The sequence below is a fragment of the Panthera uncia genome, chromosome B4 (genome assembly GCF_023721935.1).
Source record: "Panthera uncia isolate 11264 chromosome B4, Puncia_PCG_1.0, whole genome shotgun sequence".
NCBI classification, from domain to species: Eukaryota; Metazoa; Chordata; class Mammalia; order Carnivora; family Felidae; genus Panthera; species Panthera uncia.
The window spans coordinates 27,703,815-27,717,140 of record NC_064809.1 but is presented as its reverse complement, the minus strand read 5'-3'; the positions used below and the strand labels follow the sequence as shown (position 1 = coordinate 27,717,140).

The 13,326-nt window shown below is 36.4% G+C and overlaps 1 protein-coding gene across 3 annotated transcripts in view; it reads right to left on the bottom strand.

Annotated features, from left to right (window-relative positions):
- The window catches only part of ZEB1 (zinc finger E-box binding homeobox 1), a 200,938-nt gene that overhangs the window by 186,565 nt on the left and 1,047 nt on the right, over positions 1–13,326 (bottom strand). The gene's annotated exons all lie outside the window — the stretch shown is intronic.

Below are 13,326 nucleotides of genomic sequence, written 5' to 3'. Positions count from 1 at the left end.
ATATTCATTTTACAGATGAACAAACTTAGGCCAAATAAATTAAATTATTTTCCCAATTTCATAGGCCAGTTAATGGCAGATTTAATATTAAAGACTTCTATCTAAGACTTCTATCTCCTAGTTCAATGCTCTTTCCATAAATGCACCTACAGATACCAGATCAGAAGGAATTATGTCATTAATATCTAGAATGTTTAAGGCAGATACACAGCTAAATGGAGTATAAAAAAGTGAGTCCCTTAAAAACAAATATAAGATACAAGTTAATGATGATGGATTTTCGAGGAATAGGAATAGGTGATAACAAAGAAATAGAAAAGTCAGAAAAATGCTATCTTAAAAATAATAATTACATGGGAGCTATTTCAGTTACATATACATTTTTTAGGACAAGAAAAAGATAAATATGAATAATTAAATAAATATATCTGCAATCAGCTCATCAAATTTCAAAGGAACTATTTTTTTTCCTTAGCCATAACAAAATGAAGGGTAAAGTATGCAGCTAAAAAAGATCAAGCATTTATGCCAAGATAATGGGCATAATAATAATTTATGCCAAGGTAGAGGAAAGTAGCTTTATTTGGTATATAAGTTACCTTTTATTGGGGAAAAAAGGTGAAGGAAGTAATATTTCAACTTAAATGAAAAATCACCAATTTAGGAAGAATGGACTGAAAGGGATTAGGGAAAGCATTTTATTTTTTATTTTTTTAAATATAATTTATTGTCAAATTAGCTAACATACAGTATGTAAAGTATGCTCTTGGTTTCTGGGGTAGATTCCCATGGTTCACCGCGTACACACAACACCCAGCGCTCATCCCAACAAGTGCCCTCCTCAATACTCATCACCCAAGGGAAAGCATTTTAAAGAAGAAATATCTGAGATGAATTACTGTCCACCTTTCAAATATCCCAGAAAATAAGAGGCAGTAAATAAGGAAATAGATTTCAGGTAGAAGGAGCAAAAGTATATTCAATGCATGAAGGGGAAAACAGCCTGTAGATATAGGAATCTATCAGTAAAAAGAAAGGAAATGGTCAGCAGACAGAAGAAACAGCAGGGGCAGGATTATAAATCAGAGCTTTGTATGTCATGCAAAGAATCTTGGTTTTATCTAGTAAGTTAATAAAGATCCAGGGAAGGCATCTGATTGGGAGAATGATTAAATCAGCTGGTTTTTACAAAGATAACTTTGGCAGCAGCCTGCATGGCAAAGAAGAGTAGAGACAAACAATAGCCTAGTATAAGAGTCTGCATGAGAAATGAGGACCCTAAAGCAACAGAAATAGAAATGGAGAGGAAAAGACTGTATTGAAAGATATTCAGGGTAGAGAACTGGCAGATCTGGTGATTACCAGGTTATGAGAGGAAAGGTTAACCCTAGGCTTTAAGTCGAATGTAATACATTGGCAGTGGCACTAAAAATTTGTGAATATAGAAGGAAAGCAAGACTTGATAGGAAATAAATTAGTTCAACTTTGGACTTGTGAAATTTGACAGTCACGTAGGATATAAAGGTGGAAAAGTTACACAGACAACTGTAGACATATTTAGAACTCAATGTAGTTCTTGGCAAAAGATAAAGATTTTGAAAATATCAGCATATAGGTGGTTGCTAAAACTAAAAGAATTGGGTCAGATGTTTAGGTAGGGTGGGCTGAGTAGAAGAGAATCAGCCCTGGGTAATGCCAAAGAGAAAGAGGCTTTAAAAGAGAAGAATGGAAAGAAATGAGAATTTAAGAAAACAGTAATAGTACAGAAGCTAAGGAAGCAAAATGATCCAGGAGATTCAACAATAACAAATACAGTGGGGCACCTGGGTGGCTCAGTCAGTTAAGCGGCCGACTTGGGCGCAGGTCATGATCTCGCGGTCCGTGAGTTCGAGCCCCACGTCGGGCTCTGTGCTGACAGCTCAGAGCCTGGAGCCTGCTTCGGATTCTGTGTCTTGCTCTCTTTCTCTGCCCCTCCCCTGCTTATGCTCTGTCTCTCTCTGTCTCAAAAATAAATAAAACATTAAAAAAATTAAAAAAAAACAATAACAAATACAGGTAAGTCAAATAAGATAAAGGTTGAGAAAGGTTGGCAGGATTTAGAGGTCACTGGAGATTTTACTACTTACTACAGCTTCAGCAGAACAGTAGGGTGGAATCCTTACTCAAGAAACTCAGAGACAGTTAAAGAAATGTTCATTTCAAAGGCATAAAATGATATACCCTAATGGACTCAAGATAAATGGCAGGTTTGAACAAATTCCCATGTAAAGATAAAAGCTATGGAATGTAAAAAAAAAGAATTGGTATTAATGGTAAACTCATTAAAACTGTGTAGGAAATAAGAGACCATGAAGATAATATTCACTCTTTGCTTAACTACAGACACTCTTTGGGCATCTTTCTCTGAAACTCTAGCCTCACTCAATTTATCTCGTTAAATTAAACATGTGTCAAGGACATGAAAAATTCTGAAAACACTGACTAAGCACATCACCATTGCTCTAAGTTTAAAAATGTATAAAACCAGGACAGCAGAATTTGTATTCCTCTACAATCTTGAGCTTTGGTTCTAGTTGAGTCCTGAAAAATATTCTAAAAATACTTAAACAGAAATTTTCACACAAAATTTTGATTAGTAAAACCAAATTTTAGCCTTTTGCAAACTACTCAGGGCTATGTCAGGCAGGCTTGTAGCTAAAGATCACAATAGGGTAAAAGACAAAAATTAACCTCAAATGGATCATAAACCTAAATATTAAAGCTATAAACTTCTATGGGCTCCTAGGTGGCTCATCGGGTAAGCATCTGACTCGATTTCGGCTCAGGTCATGATCTCATGCTTTGTGAAATTGAGCCCCATGACAGGCTCAGCGCTGACAGCACAGAGCCTGCTTGGGATTCTCTCTCTCCCTCTCTCTCTGCCCCTGCCCTTCTTGTACACGCAGTGTGTATGCACGTGTGTGCTCTTGCTCTCTCAAATAAGTGGCTTTAAAAAAGCTGTAAACTTCTAAAATCACAAGGGAAAAACATCTTGGAATGGGCAAAGATTTCTAAAAACACAGAAAACACAAAGCTTAAAAGAATAAAGTTATAAATTTGATTTCATCAAAATTTAAAATGTCTTGGAGCGCCTGGGTGGCTCAGTTGGTTAGGTGTCTGACTTCAGCTCAGGTCATGATCTCACAGTTTGTGAGTTCAAGCCCCACATGGGGCTCTATGCTGACAGCTTAGAGCCTGGAGCCTGTTTCAGATTCTGTGTCTCCCTCTCTCTCTGCTCCTCCCCTGCTAATGCTCTTTCTCTCCCCTTCAAAAAAAAAATTTTTTTTTAAATGTCTGCACTTCAAATATACCATTAAGAAAATCAAAATCAAAAGATAAGCCACAGAAAGGGAGAAAATATTTTAAATACCTATATCCAAAAAAGAACTTGGATCCAAAGTATATAAAGAACTCTTACATCTTAATAATAAAAAGATAAGCAACCCACTTAAAAATAGGCCAATGATGGAATAGACATTTCATAAAAGAAAATATTCAAATGATATTCAAACATCATTCGATCAGTGAAGTCCAAATTAAAACCAAAAGGATACTAGGACACAACTACTAGAAAGGCTAAAATTAAAAATATGGACAAATGTTTGTAAGGATGGAACAACTAGAACTTTCATACAGTGTGAAATATAAAATGTTACAAGCACTTTATAAACCAGTTTGGCAGTTTCTTATAAAATCAAACATATACTTATTATATGGTCCAGCAATTCTACTCTTGGGTATTTATTTACCCAAAAGAAATGTAAGCATATATCCACACAAAAATATGTGTGCAAATGTTCACAGCAGCTTTACTCTATAGCAAAAACCCAAATACTTTGTCCATTACCAATGAATGGATACACAAATAGTAATACGTTCATGTAACGAACTACTACTTGGCAATACAAAAGGAATGAACTACTGATACATGCAATAACATGGATGAATCTTGAAAACATCATGTGAGTAACAGAAAGCAGACAAAAATAGTACATACTGCATGATTCCATATATATGAAACTCCAGAAACAGTAAGTTTAATCTCTATCCATCAAAAATAGATCATTGGTTGCTTGGGTTAGATTTGGGGAGGAATGACTGAGATGAGGTACAAGAGAACTTTCCGGGATGATGGAAATGTTCTATACCTTAATTGTGGTGGTGGTTACACTAGCATATAAGTGTCTGAAAGGTCATCAAAATGTACATACATGATGATGTATGTAAATTATACTTCAATAAAGTTTATTCACACATACACACAAAATGGTACAATTTTAACTTTTGTCTTAGGATTGCTCTGATGTATACCACAAGAACATACTATGTGTTAAGAAGACATACAACCATCTTCTTAAATATATTTCCAAATAAATGAATGAGACTGTACTGAAATCTGTGGACTCCATACTTCTTAAGGGTATTCAAATATAGAATATAAAGTTTAGCTTCCTTGGGCTTGGGTTCTTCATTTTATGCAAGAGAACAACATAGGGACATTATCCTTGAAGTCCATGTCAATGTCATATATGACAGTAATATGATAAGGTCTCCTTCAATAAAATGCCCCTTAAAGAGTGCCAGGCAGCCTTTCCTCAAGCTGAAAGATGTAACACAAAATAGCATTAAGATACTGTTCTACTACTGATTTCACAAACAGCCTTGTCCTTAAGGCTAGAACAACTGAACAATGTTTAAGGTCAAAGCTACAGAAACAATGAATAAATTTTATAACCACATCCTTTCAAACTGAAGTTATATTAGAGTTAATACTGGACAAGAGAATAAGATGTCAGTTGATGGCAGACATAATTAAAACAAACTTAACTAATAATGTAAGTAAAATTTTAAATGAACATTTATGAACATTTATAGAATGTGAAAGATATACTAAACACAGTGCTTTATACTCATTTAACCGACCCTACTCTGAGATTACCATACCCATGCACAGGGAGACAAAATAACTTGGCCAAAGTGATTCAGCTGGTAAATTACAGGATAACCCAAACCCTTAATCACTCTGCTCTTAAGAAAGAAATGTTATATCCGAAAGGTGAACTCCAGATGCATTAAAGTCTTAAACATAAAAGATAAAATTACAGAACTATTAGAAGAAAACATAGGAAGATATCTTTGCAATTTGTGGATAAGGAAGGACTTTTCACTGCTCACAAAATAAAAAATTTTAGGTACATTAAAATTAAGGATTCCTGTACCACAAAGTCAACACATGACTGACACACTGGGATGTCTAAAACCACCAAGGGATTACTATCTCAAATAGAGAACTCTGGGAAACCAGTAAAAAATGGAAACCCAACCAAAAAGGGCAAAGTGTATGAATGAATAAGCCAAACATAAGAAGGGAAACCTGAACAATCAGCAAGGATATGAAGAAATGATCAACCTCCCTGGTAAACAGAGAAACATTACAGCAACCATAAGATTCTATTTAACAACAGTTAAATTAGCAAAAATGTAGGAATGTCTACATTAACAAATGCTGGCAAAACTGGGAAAAAGTAAAACTTTTTATATACTGTTGGTGAGGGTAAAAAATTGATGTAGTCATTTCAGAAATAATACAGAATAATTTAGGGGTATTAAATATGTGACTAAGCTATAGCACAGCAATACCACACCTGGATATATACCCCCAGAGAAACTCTTCCACAGCCATTAGCAACATGTATGAAGATGCTGATTACAAAATTACTTGCACTCAAGAGTTGGAAACAACCTGGGTATCCATCACGAGGGGAACTGATAACCTGTGCTAGATGCAAACCATAAAATACTGCACACTTAAAAGCAATGAACTAGGTGTACATACAGAAACATGAACAGATATCAATATTTAGTGAAGAAAGTAAAATATATGCCAAAATAAATTATAGAGATGTAAAACACACAAATTACTACATAATTTTACAAGGATAGAGACATAACCAAGAACACATATAAAACATACCAGATTTGGTGCAAGTGTTGGGAAAGAGTTGAGACTGGGAGTGAAGAGGAAAAGTTACAATCCAAATAATGAGCATATGCCTCTAAGCAACACTAACCTAACTCTCTGTATCTGAAATATTGTAAGTGATATAGTTATGTCAACTATTAAATTTGATACATTTATGCAAATGGTTGAGAACTCCCTTTTTCTGGGATGACTGAGCATTTCATACAATACATCTTGGTTTTAACCATGATAAATTTGAAAATTCATGGCATTTAGTTTTTGCTTGTTACCATCACAGATAAATACGCTCAAAGGGTCTAATAAAAGGAATACTGACCTACGAACCTGAAAAGCTATAGCCTAGTCCAACCTAACTAGCAATAGGAACTTAGCAAAGTCATTTTACCTCCCTGAAAGTTTTCTTATCTGCAAAAATAAATTTGAATGATTCTCCAAATCCCTCCATCTCTGAAACTATTTATTTTCCTAATTAATATTTATTCATATGAAATTATTTTAACTGTTTCTTCCCTCCCCAAAATAACAACAAAAACAAAATAATATCAAAAGATTTAGAAAAGTGATCTAGCAATAGAAGTGAATAGCAACTTAGCTTCTTTCAGGGTGGAAAGGAGAAAACACTAAAGAGGTACAGTGACTGTCACAGCCTTTTCAAGTATCTAAGAGAATTTCAGCCCAAGTTCAGATAATCTACTCCTTGAAGTATTTTACTCTATGCTATTCCACATGTCACTATTACCTCTTCTAAAACATAAATTAAAGTCTCTTATGGAGTTTCTCCTTGAAGGCCCTAAACTTCAGCTTATCTGTAAGTTTTCAGATAAGAAAATGGTATGTTCTCCAAAGGTCTCTTCCATATTAAACATGTAATAAGATTCCTGGAGAAAAATGAACTTTTAATTAACAAACTAGTCATACTCTGAGCATTTAACAAAAAAACAAAAACAAAAAAAAAATAAGCATTTAATTAGAACTGTGGATTAAGTGGGTATAAACACCTTAAGAATAAGGAAAACTAGACTATATCATAGTTTGGTGACCATGAATAGTAACTGAGCCATCTAAAAAATAATAGTACCACATATTATAAAAAGTGCATTGAAATCAGAATATTAAAAATATCTGGAAGCCAAAATTAAGATATTTACAATACCTAAAAATTTGAAATTATAATATTTTAAAAGATCTGCAATATTCTTAGAATGCAACAATAAATATGAGAAATTGAGATCATTCCCATATTTATCTCCCATTCACATTTAATTTTAAATATGGATGGGGAAGGGGGTAGTGGGAATTAAGAGGTCACAAAACATCTGTTACTAATAATTCCAGCACAGATGTAATTGTTACTGCAAAAAAGATGATGAAGTTATTCCCAGGCTGCCATGCTACCAGCAGCCATAGTTTATACTCAAACTCCATGAATCAAGTCTCAATAAATAAAGTTGATTATGACAACTGTCTATATGAACAGATACACACAATCCCTATCCATATAGAAGGTATGTATTAAATAACAGGAAGAGGTCTGAAGAAATAAAGGAGACAAAAATAACTTCCTAGAGAATGAAAAATAATCTAACAACATTTCATAGCTATAATACAAGTGTAGACCTTTCGCTCTACCTTTTGGAACCTTTCAATTTATATACACCTAAGTGATATACTTCAAAATATGTTTTAACAAAAGTAATAAAGTGAGTCCTAAATATTAAAAAAAAATTTCTCTGAAAACAATCTTAAGGCAGATTTTACTTCTTAGAGATCACTGTCCTATTTAAGTATTCTAGAATATTACCATGTTTTCAAGCAACCCAGTTCCATGATAACAAGCAGCATAACCCACCTCCATCAAGGTAAAAAATCTGGACATGCTCAAACCATACTGAAAATTTTTATTAGTTAAAATTGATGTGCTAAGAATGCTTCCTCCAGGAATGCAATTCTCAAAACACTATCCCATCCAAAGGAAAGATTATTTTCTAAAACAATGCCTGGGGCACCTGGGTGGCTCAATTGGTTGAGCGTCTGACTTCCGCCCAGGTCATGAACTTGGGGTTTGTGAGTTCGAGCCCCGTGTCAGGCTCTGCGCTGACAGCTCAGAACCTGGAGTTTCCTTCAGATTCTGTCTCCCTCTCCCTCTCTGCCCTTCCACCGCTCACACTCTGTCTCTCAAAAATAAAAAACAAAGATAAAAAGTTAAAAAAAATAAAACAATGCCTATATAATAGATTACATTTTAATTGGGGTTACTAAAAACTTGGTTCTAGTAGGTGTATATCCATTAATTTTCTTTTAACATATCTAGTTTAAGATATTTTACTAATGATACGTATAAAATGTAGCCTTCTAAAAAGTGTTTTTAAAACTATTTTATTTCTTGGCCATGGTTCTTTTCTAGTTTAAGATTTTTTTTAATTTTCTTTTAACAATGAACTTTTACTTTAGCTTGTATCTTTTTAGAAAGGAACATACATTTCCCCATGAATTCGTGATCATTCTACAAAGATTAAGAAACATTTTCCAAACCTAAATACTATTCTATAATTTTATCAAGTCCTACAACCTCTCATCACACTTTTACATATTAATGCATATCTTCTTTCAGCATCTACATGATTTTTCTTCTCCTCTACTACAATTCAATACAGGTAGTTGAGAGTAGTTAACAATATAATTCCACATGATGTTGCATCTGTGTTTACATATGGCTCTAATCACATGCTTAGAAGTAATTTATGCAGGGGAAGGCAAAAAAAGAGGAAAAAGCAATAAAAACACAATTATAAGAAATAATTATGTTGTTATTTTAAAAATATCATTCCCAGTTTGGTAGAACTTTCTCATTTCTCACCACATGCTTCAAAGCTACTAAAATTGCAGAGGGTACAGACTTTCAAAAATACTATGAACTGGAGAAAGAAAAAAATTACCAAATATTTCATATGCTTTTATATAAGGCTCATCTTAACAAGTGACTGATGCTTTCAATTTATAAGATACTTTAACTTTTGCTCCATGCCACAACTATGTATGTCATGGCTTTGTGGTAAAGTTCCTCCGTTTATAAAAGAAGTAAGTGAATTACACATATTTACTACTGAGCTCTAGGAATTAGGAGAACACCAAATTCAAGAAACATCTGTCAGGAAATGTAAAACTATATTTATATACATTCTCAATCTCCCTCTCTCTGTCTCTCTCCTGAAAAACCATGACACTCTAAAATGAGAAATGCACATAGGCTTACCTGATAAGCCAGGTAATTCCTACTTAATTCAAGATAAACAGTATTACTATTACATTATGATACCGTTGTTGGTGCATTTATAGAAACACCATTAAAAATAATTAGGGAAATAAATACTCCTAATATTTGACCTAACAAAAGGCTTCCAAAAGTTTATAGTTATATTAACATAATTATATGGACACTCACCAAAAAAATGTAACTAAATACATGAAGTCTCATCTTATTACTTGTATTTGAAAGTAGTAATACTAATTTACACAGTTATTCAAAAAGAATTGCTGAATACAAGTATAGGATAATTATTAAACTACAATTTTTGCTGCATTTAAAACATCAAAACAAACTTATGCTTCTTAATTTACAATTGGTAAATGTAAAATTTATGCTCTACTTAATTGTGATTCTTAACTAGAAGGGGAAGGGAAAGGAAAAGATAAAATCTAAAAATGACTAACATCTGACTGACTGCTGGTTAACATCTTCTTTAGTAGTTGCCTGCCAACCCATGTATAATTTAAGTCTACATCAGTTATGGGAAAATAATTAGACAGTATCAATCAACTGCAATTTTTACCATATTTAATGGCTTACACCTTTTAACATCTAAAATATAGGTATTCAGGGATCTTACAATGAATAAAAAAGGAGGCTAAAAAGTATACTAAATATGCAAAATAGATATGGGCCAATCATTACATAATTTTCTGAACCTAACAACATACAACAAAACTTAAAAAAAAAAAAGAAGGAAAGCAGTAAAAGATTGGTTTAAAGCAAGACTAAATTGATAGCAGTATCAATCTCAGTATTTAAAAAGCTCAAAATTTTAAAATTATTCATGTTAAAACATTGTTACTTCTTTCCACCTTAGCAGACTAGAAAATGCTTACACCTACTCTACCTAGGGCTAGTTTTAAATAACACTAAGACTCAGAATTGCACCAAAGGTCCCTATTAATGCAGAGTTCCCAATCAACAGGAGATAGACTGATGGTGCCACTAACCAATAATCATTTTTGTTAGCATCCTCTACTGGCGGTTTCCAAAGACAGCAAGTGGAAATGGTGCAAATAACAGAAAAATATGTACCTGCTATTCCATCTAAAGTGAATTAATCACCATGTGGTCATTAGTAGCTACAGCATATTTCTCTCCTCACCCCCCAAAATGCATACATACATGTATACATACAAAAACCACACAAGAGTAGAGGTGGAAAATTAGAAGACATATTTTTAAATACAACAAACAAAGCATTACATTACAAATGGTAAAAATCGATTTACCCAATTCTAATGCCAGTCCTTTATAGATGACTGACATCATTACCATAAAGTTACTACCTAAGGATTGATGCTTTGGCCAAACCTTGCTCAATTGGTTTACCCTTGTCAAGTTACATTACTTGGTTCTCCCATTAATATCCTACTCTGCAGATATATTCCAGAAAGGAAATTAAAATGTTTTACTGGAGGCTTAGCAGTAAAATCTGCATGTCTTTTTAAATGAAAAAAACATTATTTACATACAAATAACAACATAAAGTACCCTTATGACTATCGCCCACTGTACACATCATTTATTCCCTCATTAAAAAGATTTAAGAGTTAACATTTTTCTATGCAATCCTCTTCAATAAACAACTGCAACTTACATGACTGCGTTGCTAAGAAATATCAACCGGCACCTATTCTGAGATTTCACAACACAATGGCATATAACTTCATTTTTAATTTGCAAATTATAAGGCTTAATCAAATAGCATGGCTGTAATCACCAGCAATGGATGAAATGCATTTGAGAACAAAAAGAAATACAAGGACAGAGCCAAAAGTGATGAAAATGGAAGATACCTGTAGTAGTACGGTGCTATCTTAAACACCTTTTGTTTTCTGAGAGTAATGCATACTGCAGACAAGACATTTTGTGCTAAACAGCCCAAATCTGTTTTTCTAATATTAAACACAAAGGAAAAACACTGACAGCAAGCGTGGTAAATAAATCCCTCCCTTGAGAATGAAAGCAGCAGACAGGAGGGGGCTGACATACATGCAGGAGAAAACTAAACACCATCTTTTTTCTACCTGCACAAGTTGCCATTTGCTGCAGCGATCGAGAACCTCTTTTTCCTGTTGATTTCAAGTACCTTTCAGGAGAGCTTTTTTCCCCTTAAGTCATCTGTTGATATGCCTTAAGAGTGTAATATTCATATCACAAGATCTTTAGGAGAAAAATCCATTCTTTCCTGTTCAGGTAAACATGTTTACAGCAGCTGCACAGACGCTGGGTGGTTCAGACTCACATGTCACACACATGTCGTCAGCAACAAGAAAAGCCCCTTTCTCTGGCGATGAACATTTTAAATAAGGTAAAAAGCGAACAGCCCTTTACGAACCAACTTACCTTTCATAAAGCCACATCAGCAACAGTGGCAACAGCTCGATATAGCACACTATTTGACGCTAAAACAGGAAATTAAAATTGCAATCGCCTATGCTCCACTCCTTGCTGTAACAAGTCATCTCTCCACAATGACGATACCAAATATTAGTTATCAATCATAACTAACAGACGTCTTGGAAACGCAAATTTTTATTTAAATAACTAAAATCATTCATGAAAGCAGTGATTTTAATGTCGGCTCAAATATATTAAAAATATTTTTACGATTGGAAGGAAACATCTTGAAACAGCTTAAAATCTTCGTATCTGCTTCTAGACAGGAAATCCCACACAAAATCTAAAATTGCCAGGAAAGGTTACAAAACCTCGCGTTTCGCATCCCAGAGGGGAGGGAGAAAGGGAGCCCAGGAGCGGGGGGTGGGGCGGGGGGAGCGCGCGCGAGTTTTTACTTAAACACATATTTCCTCATTTTCTGGAAGATACAGCGATCCCATTATAGGCGCATTTATTTCCCTACAGTTAAAAACTCGTTTTAAAAATAACGTAGGAACCAAAACGAGCCTCTCCGTCCGAAATGTACGTGTAATTCCTTATATAGACTCGGCTGCAGCCAGCGGCAGGGCCGTTGCCGCCCATTATTATACAAACAGGTACCGGGCCGGCGCGGGCGGGGACCTCGCCCCGCGCTCCCGCCGCCCCCGGGCGGAGAAGTCTCAACCCTCTCGCCACAGGAACTGTCCAGACAATAACAATCAGCAGACATTTCGCTGCTGAACAAGGGGGAGAGAAAGCACAGAATCGCCCCCAAGATAAGCAGAAATACAATCAACTTACAACGTCTCTCCAAACTGGAAAAGGCGACTGTGCAACAACAACCACATGTTCAGGTCTCGCTCTCTCTTGCTGTCTCTATTTTTTTTTTTTTTTTTTTTAACTCTCACGCCAGGCAGAGGGGTGTGTATTGCCCCGGCACTTGAGCACAAATCAATAAACACTGCAGCTGCAGCGAAAGCAGCAGATCCGTGCGTCCGTCGGTCCGTCTGCCCCCTCCCCCACCCTCCTTCCACCCGAGACCGAGAGCGCCATCCAAGCTCCATTATCCGGCTTCAGCGCTCCGTGCGTCCGGCCCAGGTAACAACTTCCCCAAAAACCGAAAGAGAAAAAAGAGGCGTACGCACAGAACCCCATCCCAGCGCGGAGAAGGAGTCTCCCCCAGGGAGGGGGATCTGTCTGTGGTGCTTCCCTGTCTCTAAGACCAGGTAACAACTCCACAAACACACCCGCTGCCCAGCTCGCCGCCATCCACAGATCTCCCACAGCAGCAAGTAGGTGCCCGCTCCTGCCCCGTCTCCCCTGCCGCCCCACCAGCTCCCCCCCCCCGAATGTGGACCTCACTGGCGGGGCTACCTCGGCTGGCGTCCCCAGCCGGGGGCCCAGGGCACGGTGGCCGTAGGCGCGGGGGAGGAGGGGCGCTTAGGGACCCGCGCCTCCGCTCCGCTAATCCCCATTCCGCGAGCGCGCCTCGCCGGCCGGTCACAACTTTACCGCCGCCGGCCGAGCCCGGTCCGCCCGCGGCGCGCACCACCGGCGCCCGCGCACACGCGCGCACGGACGACACGCAGCCCGCGGCCGCCGCGTCCCGCCG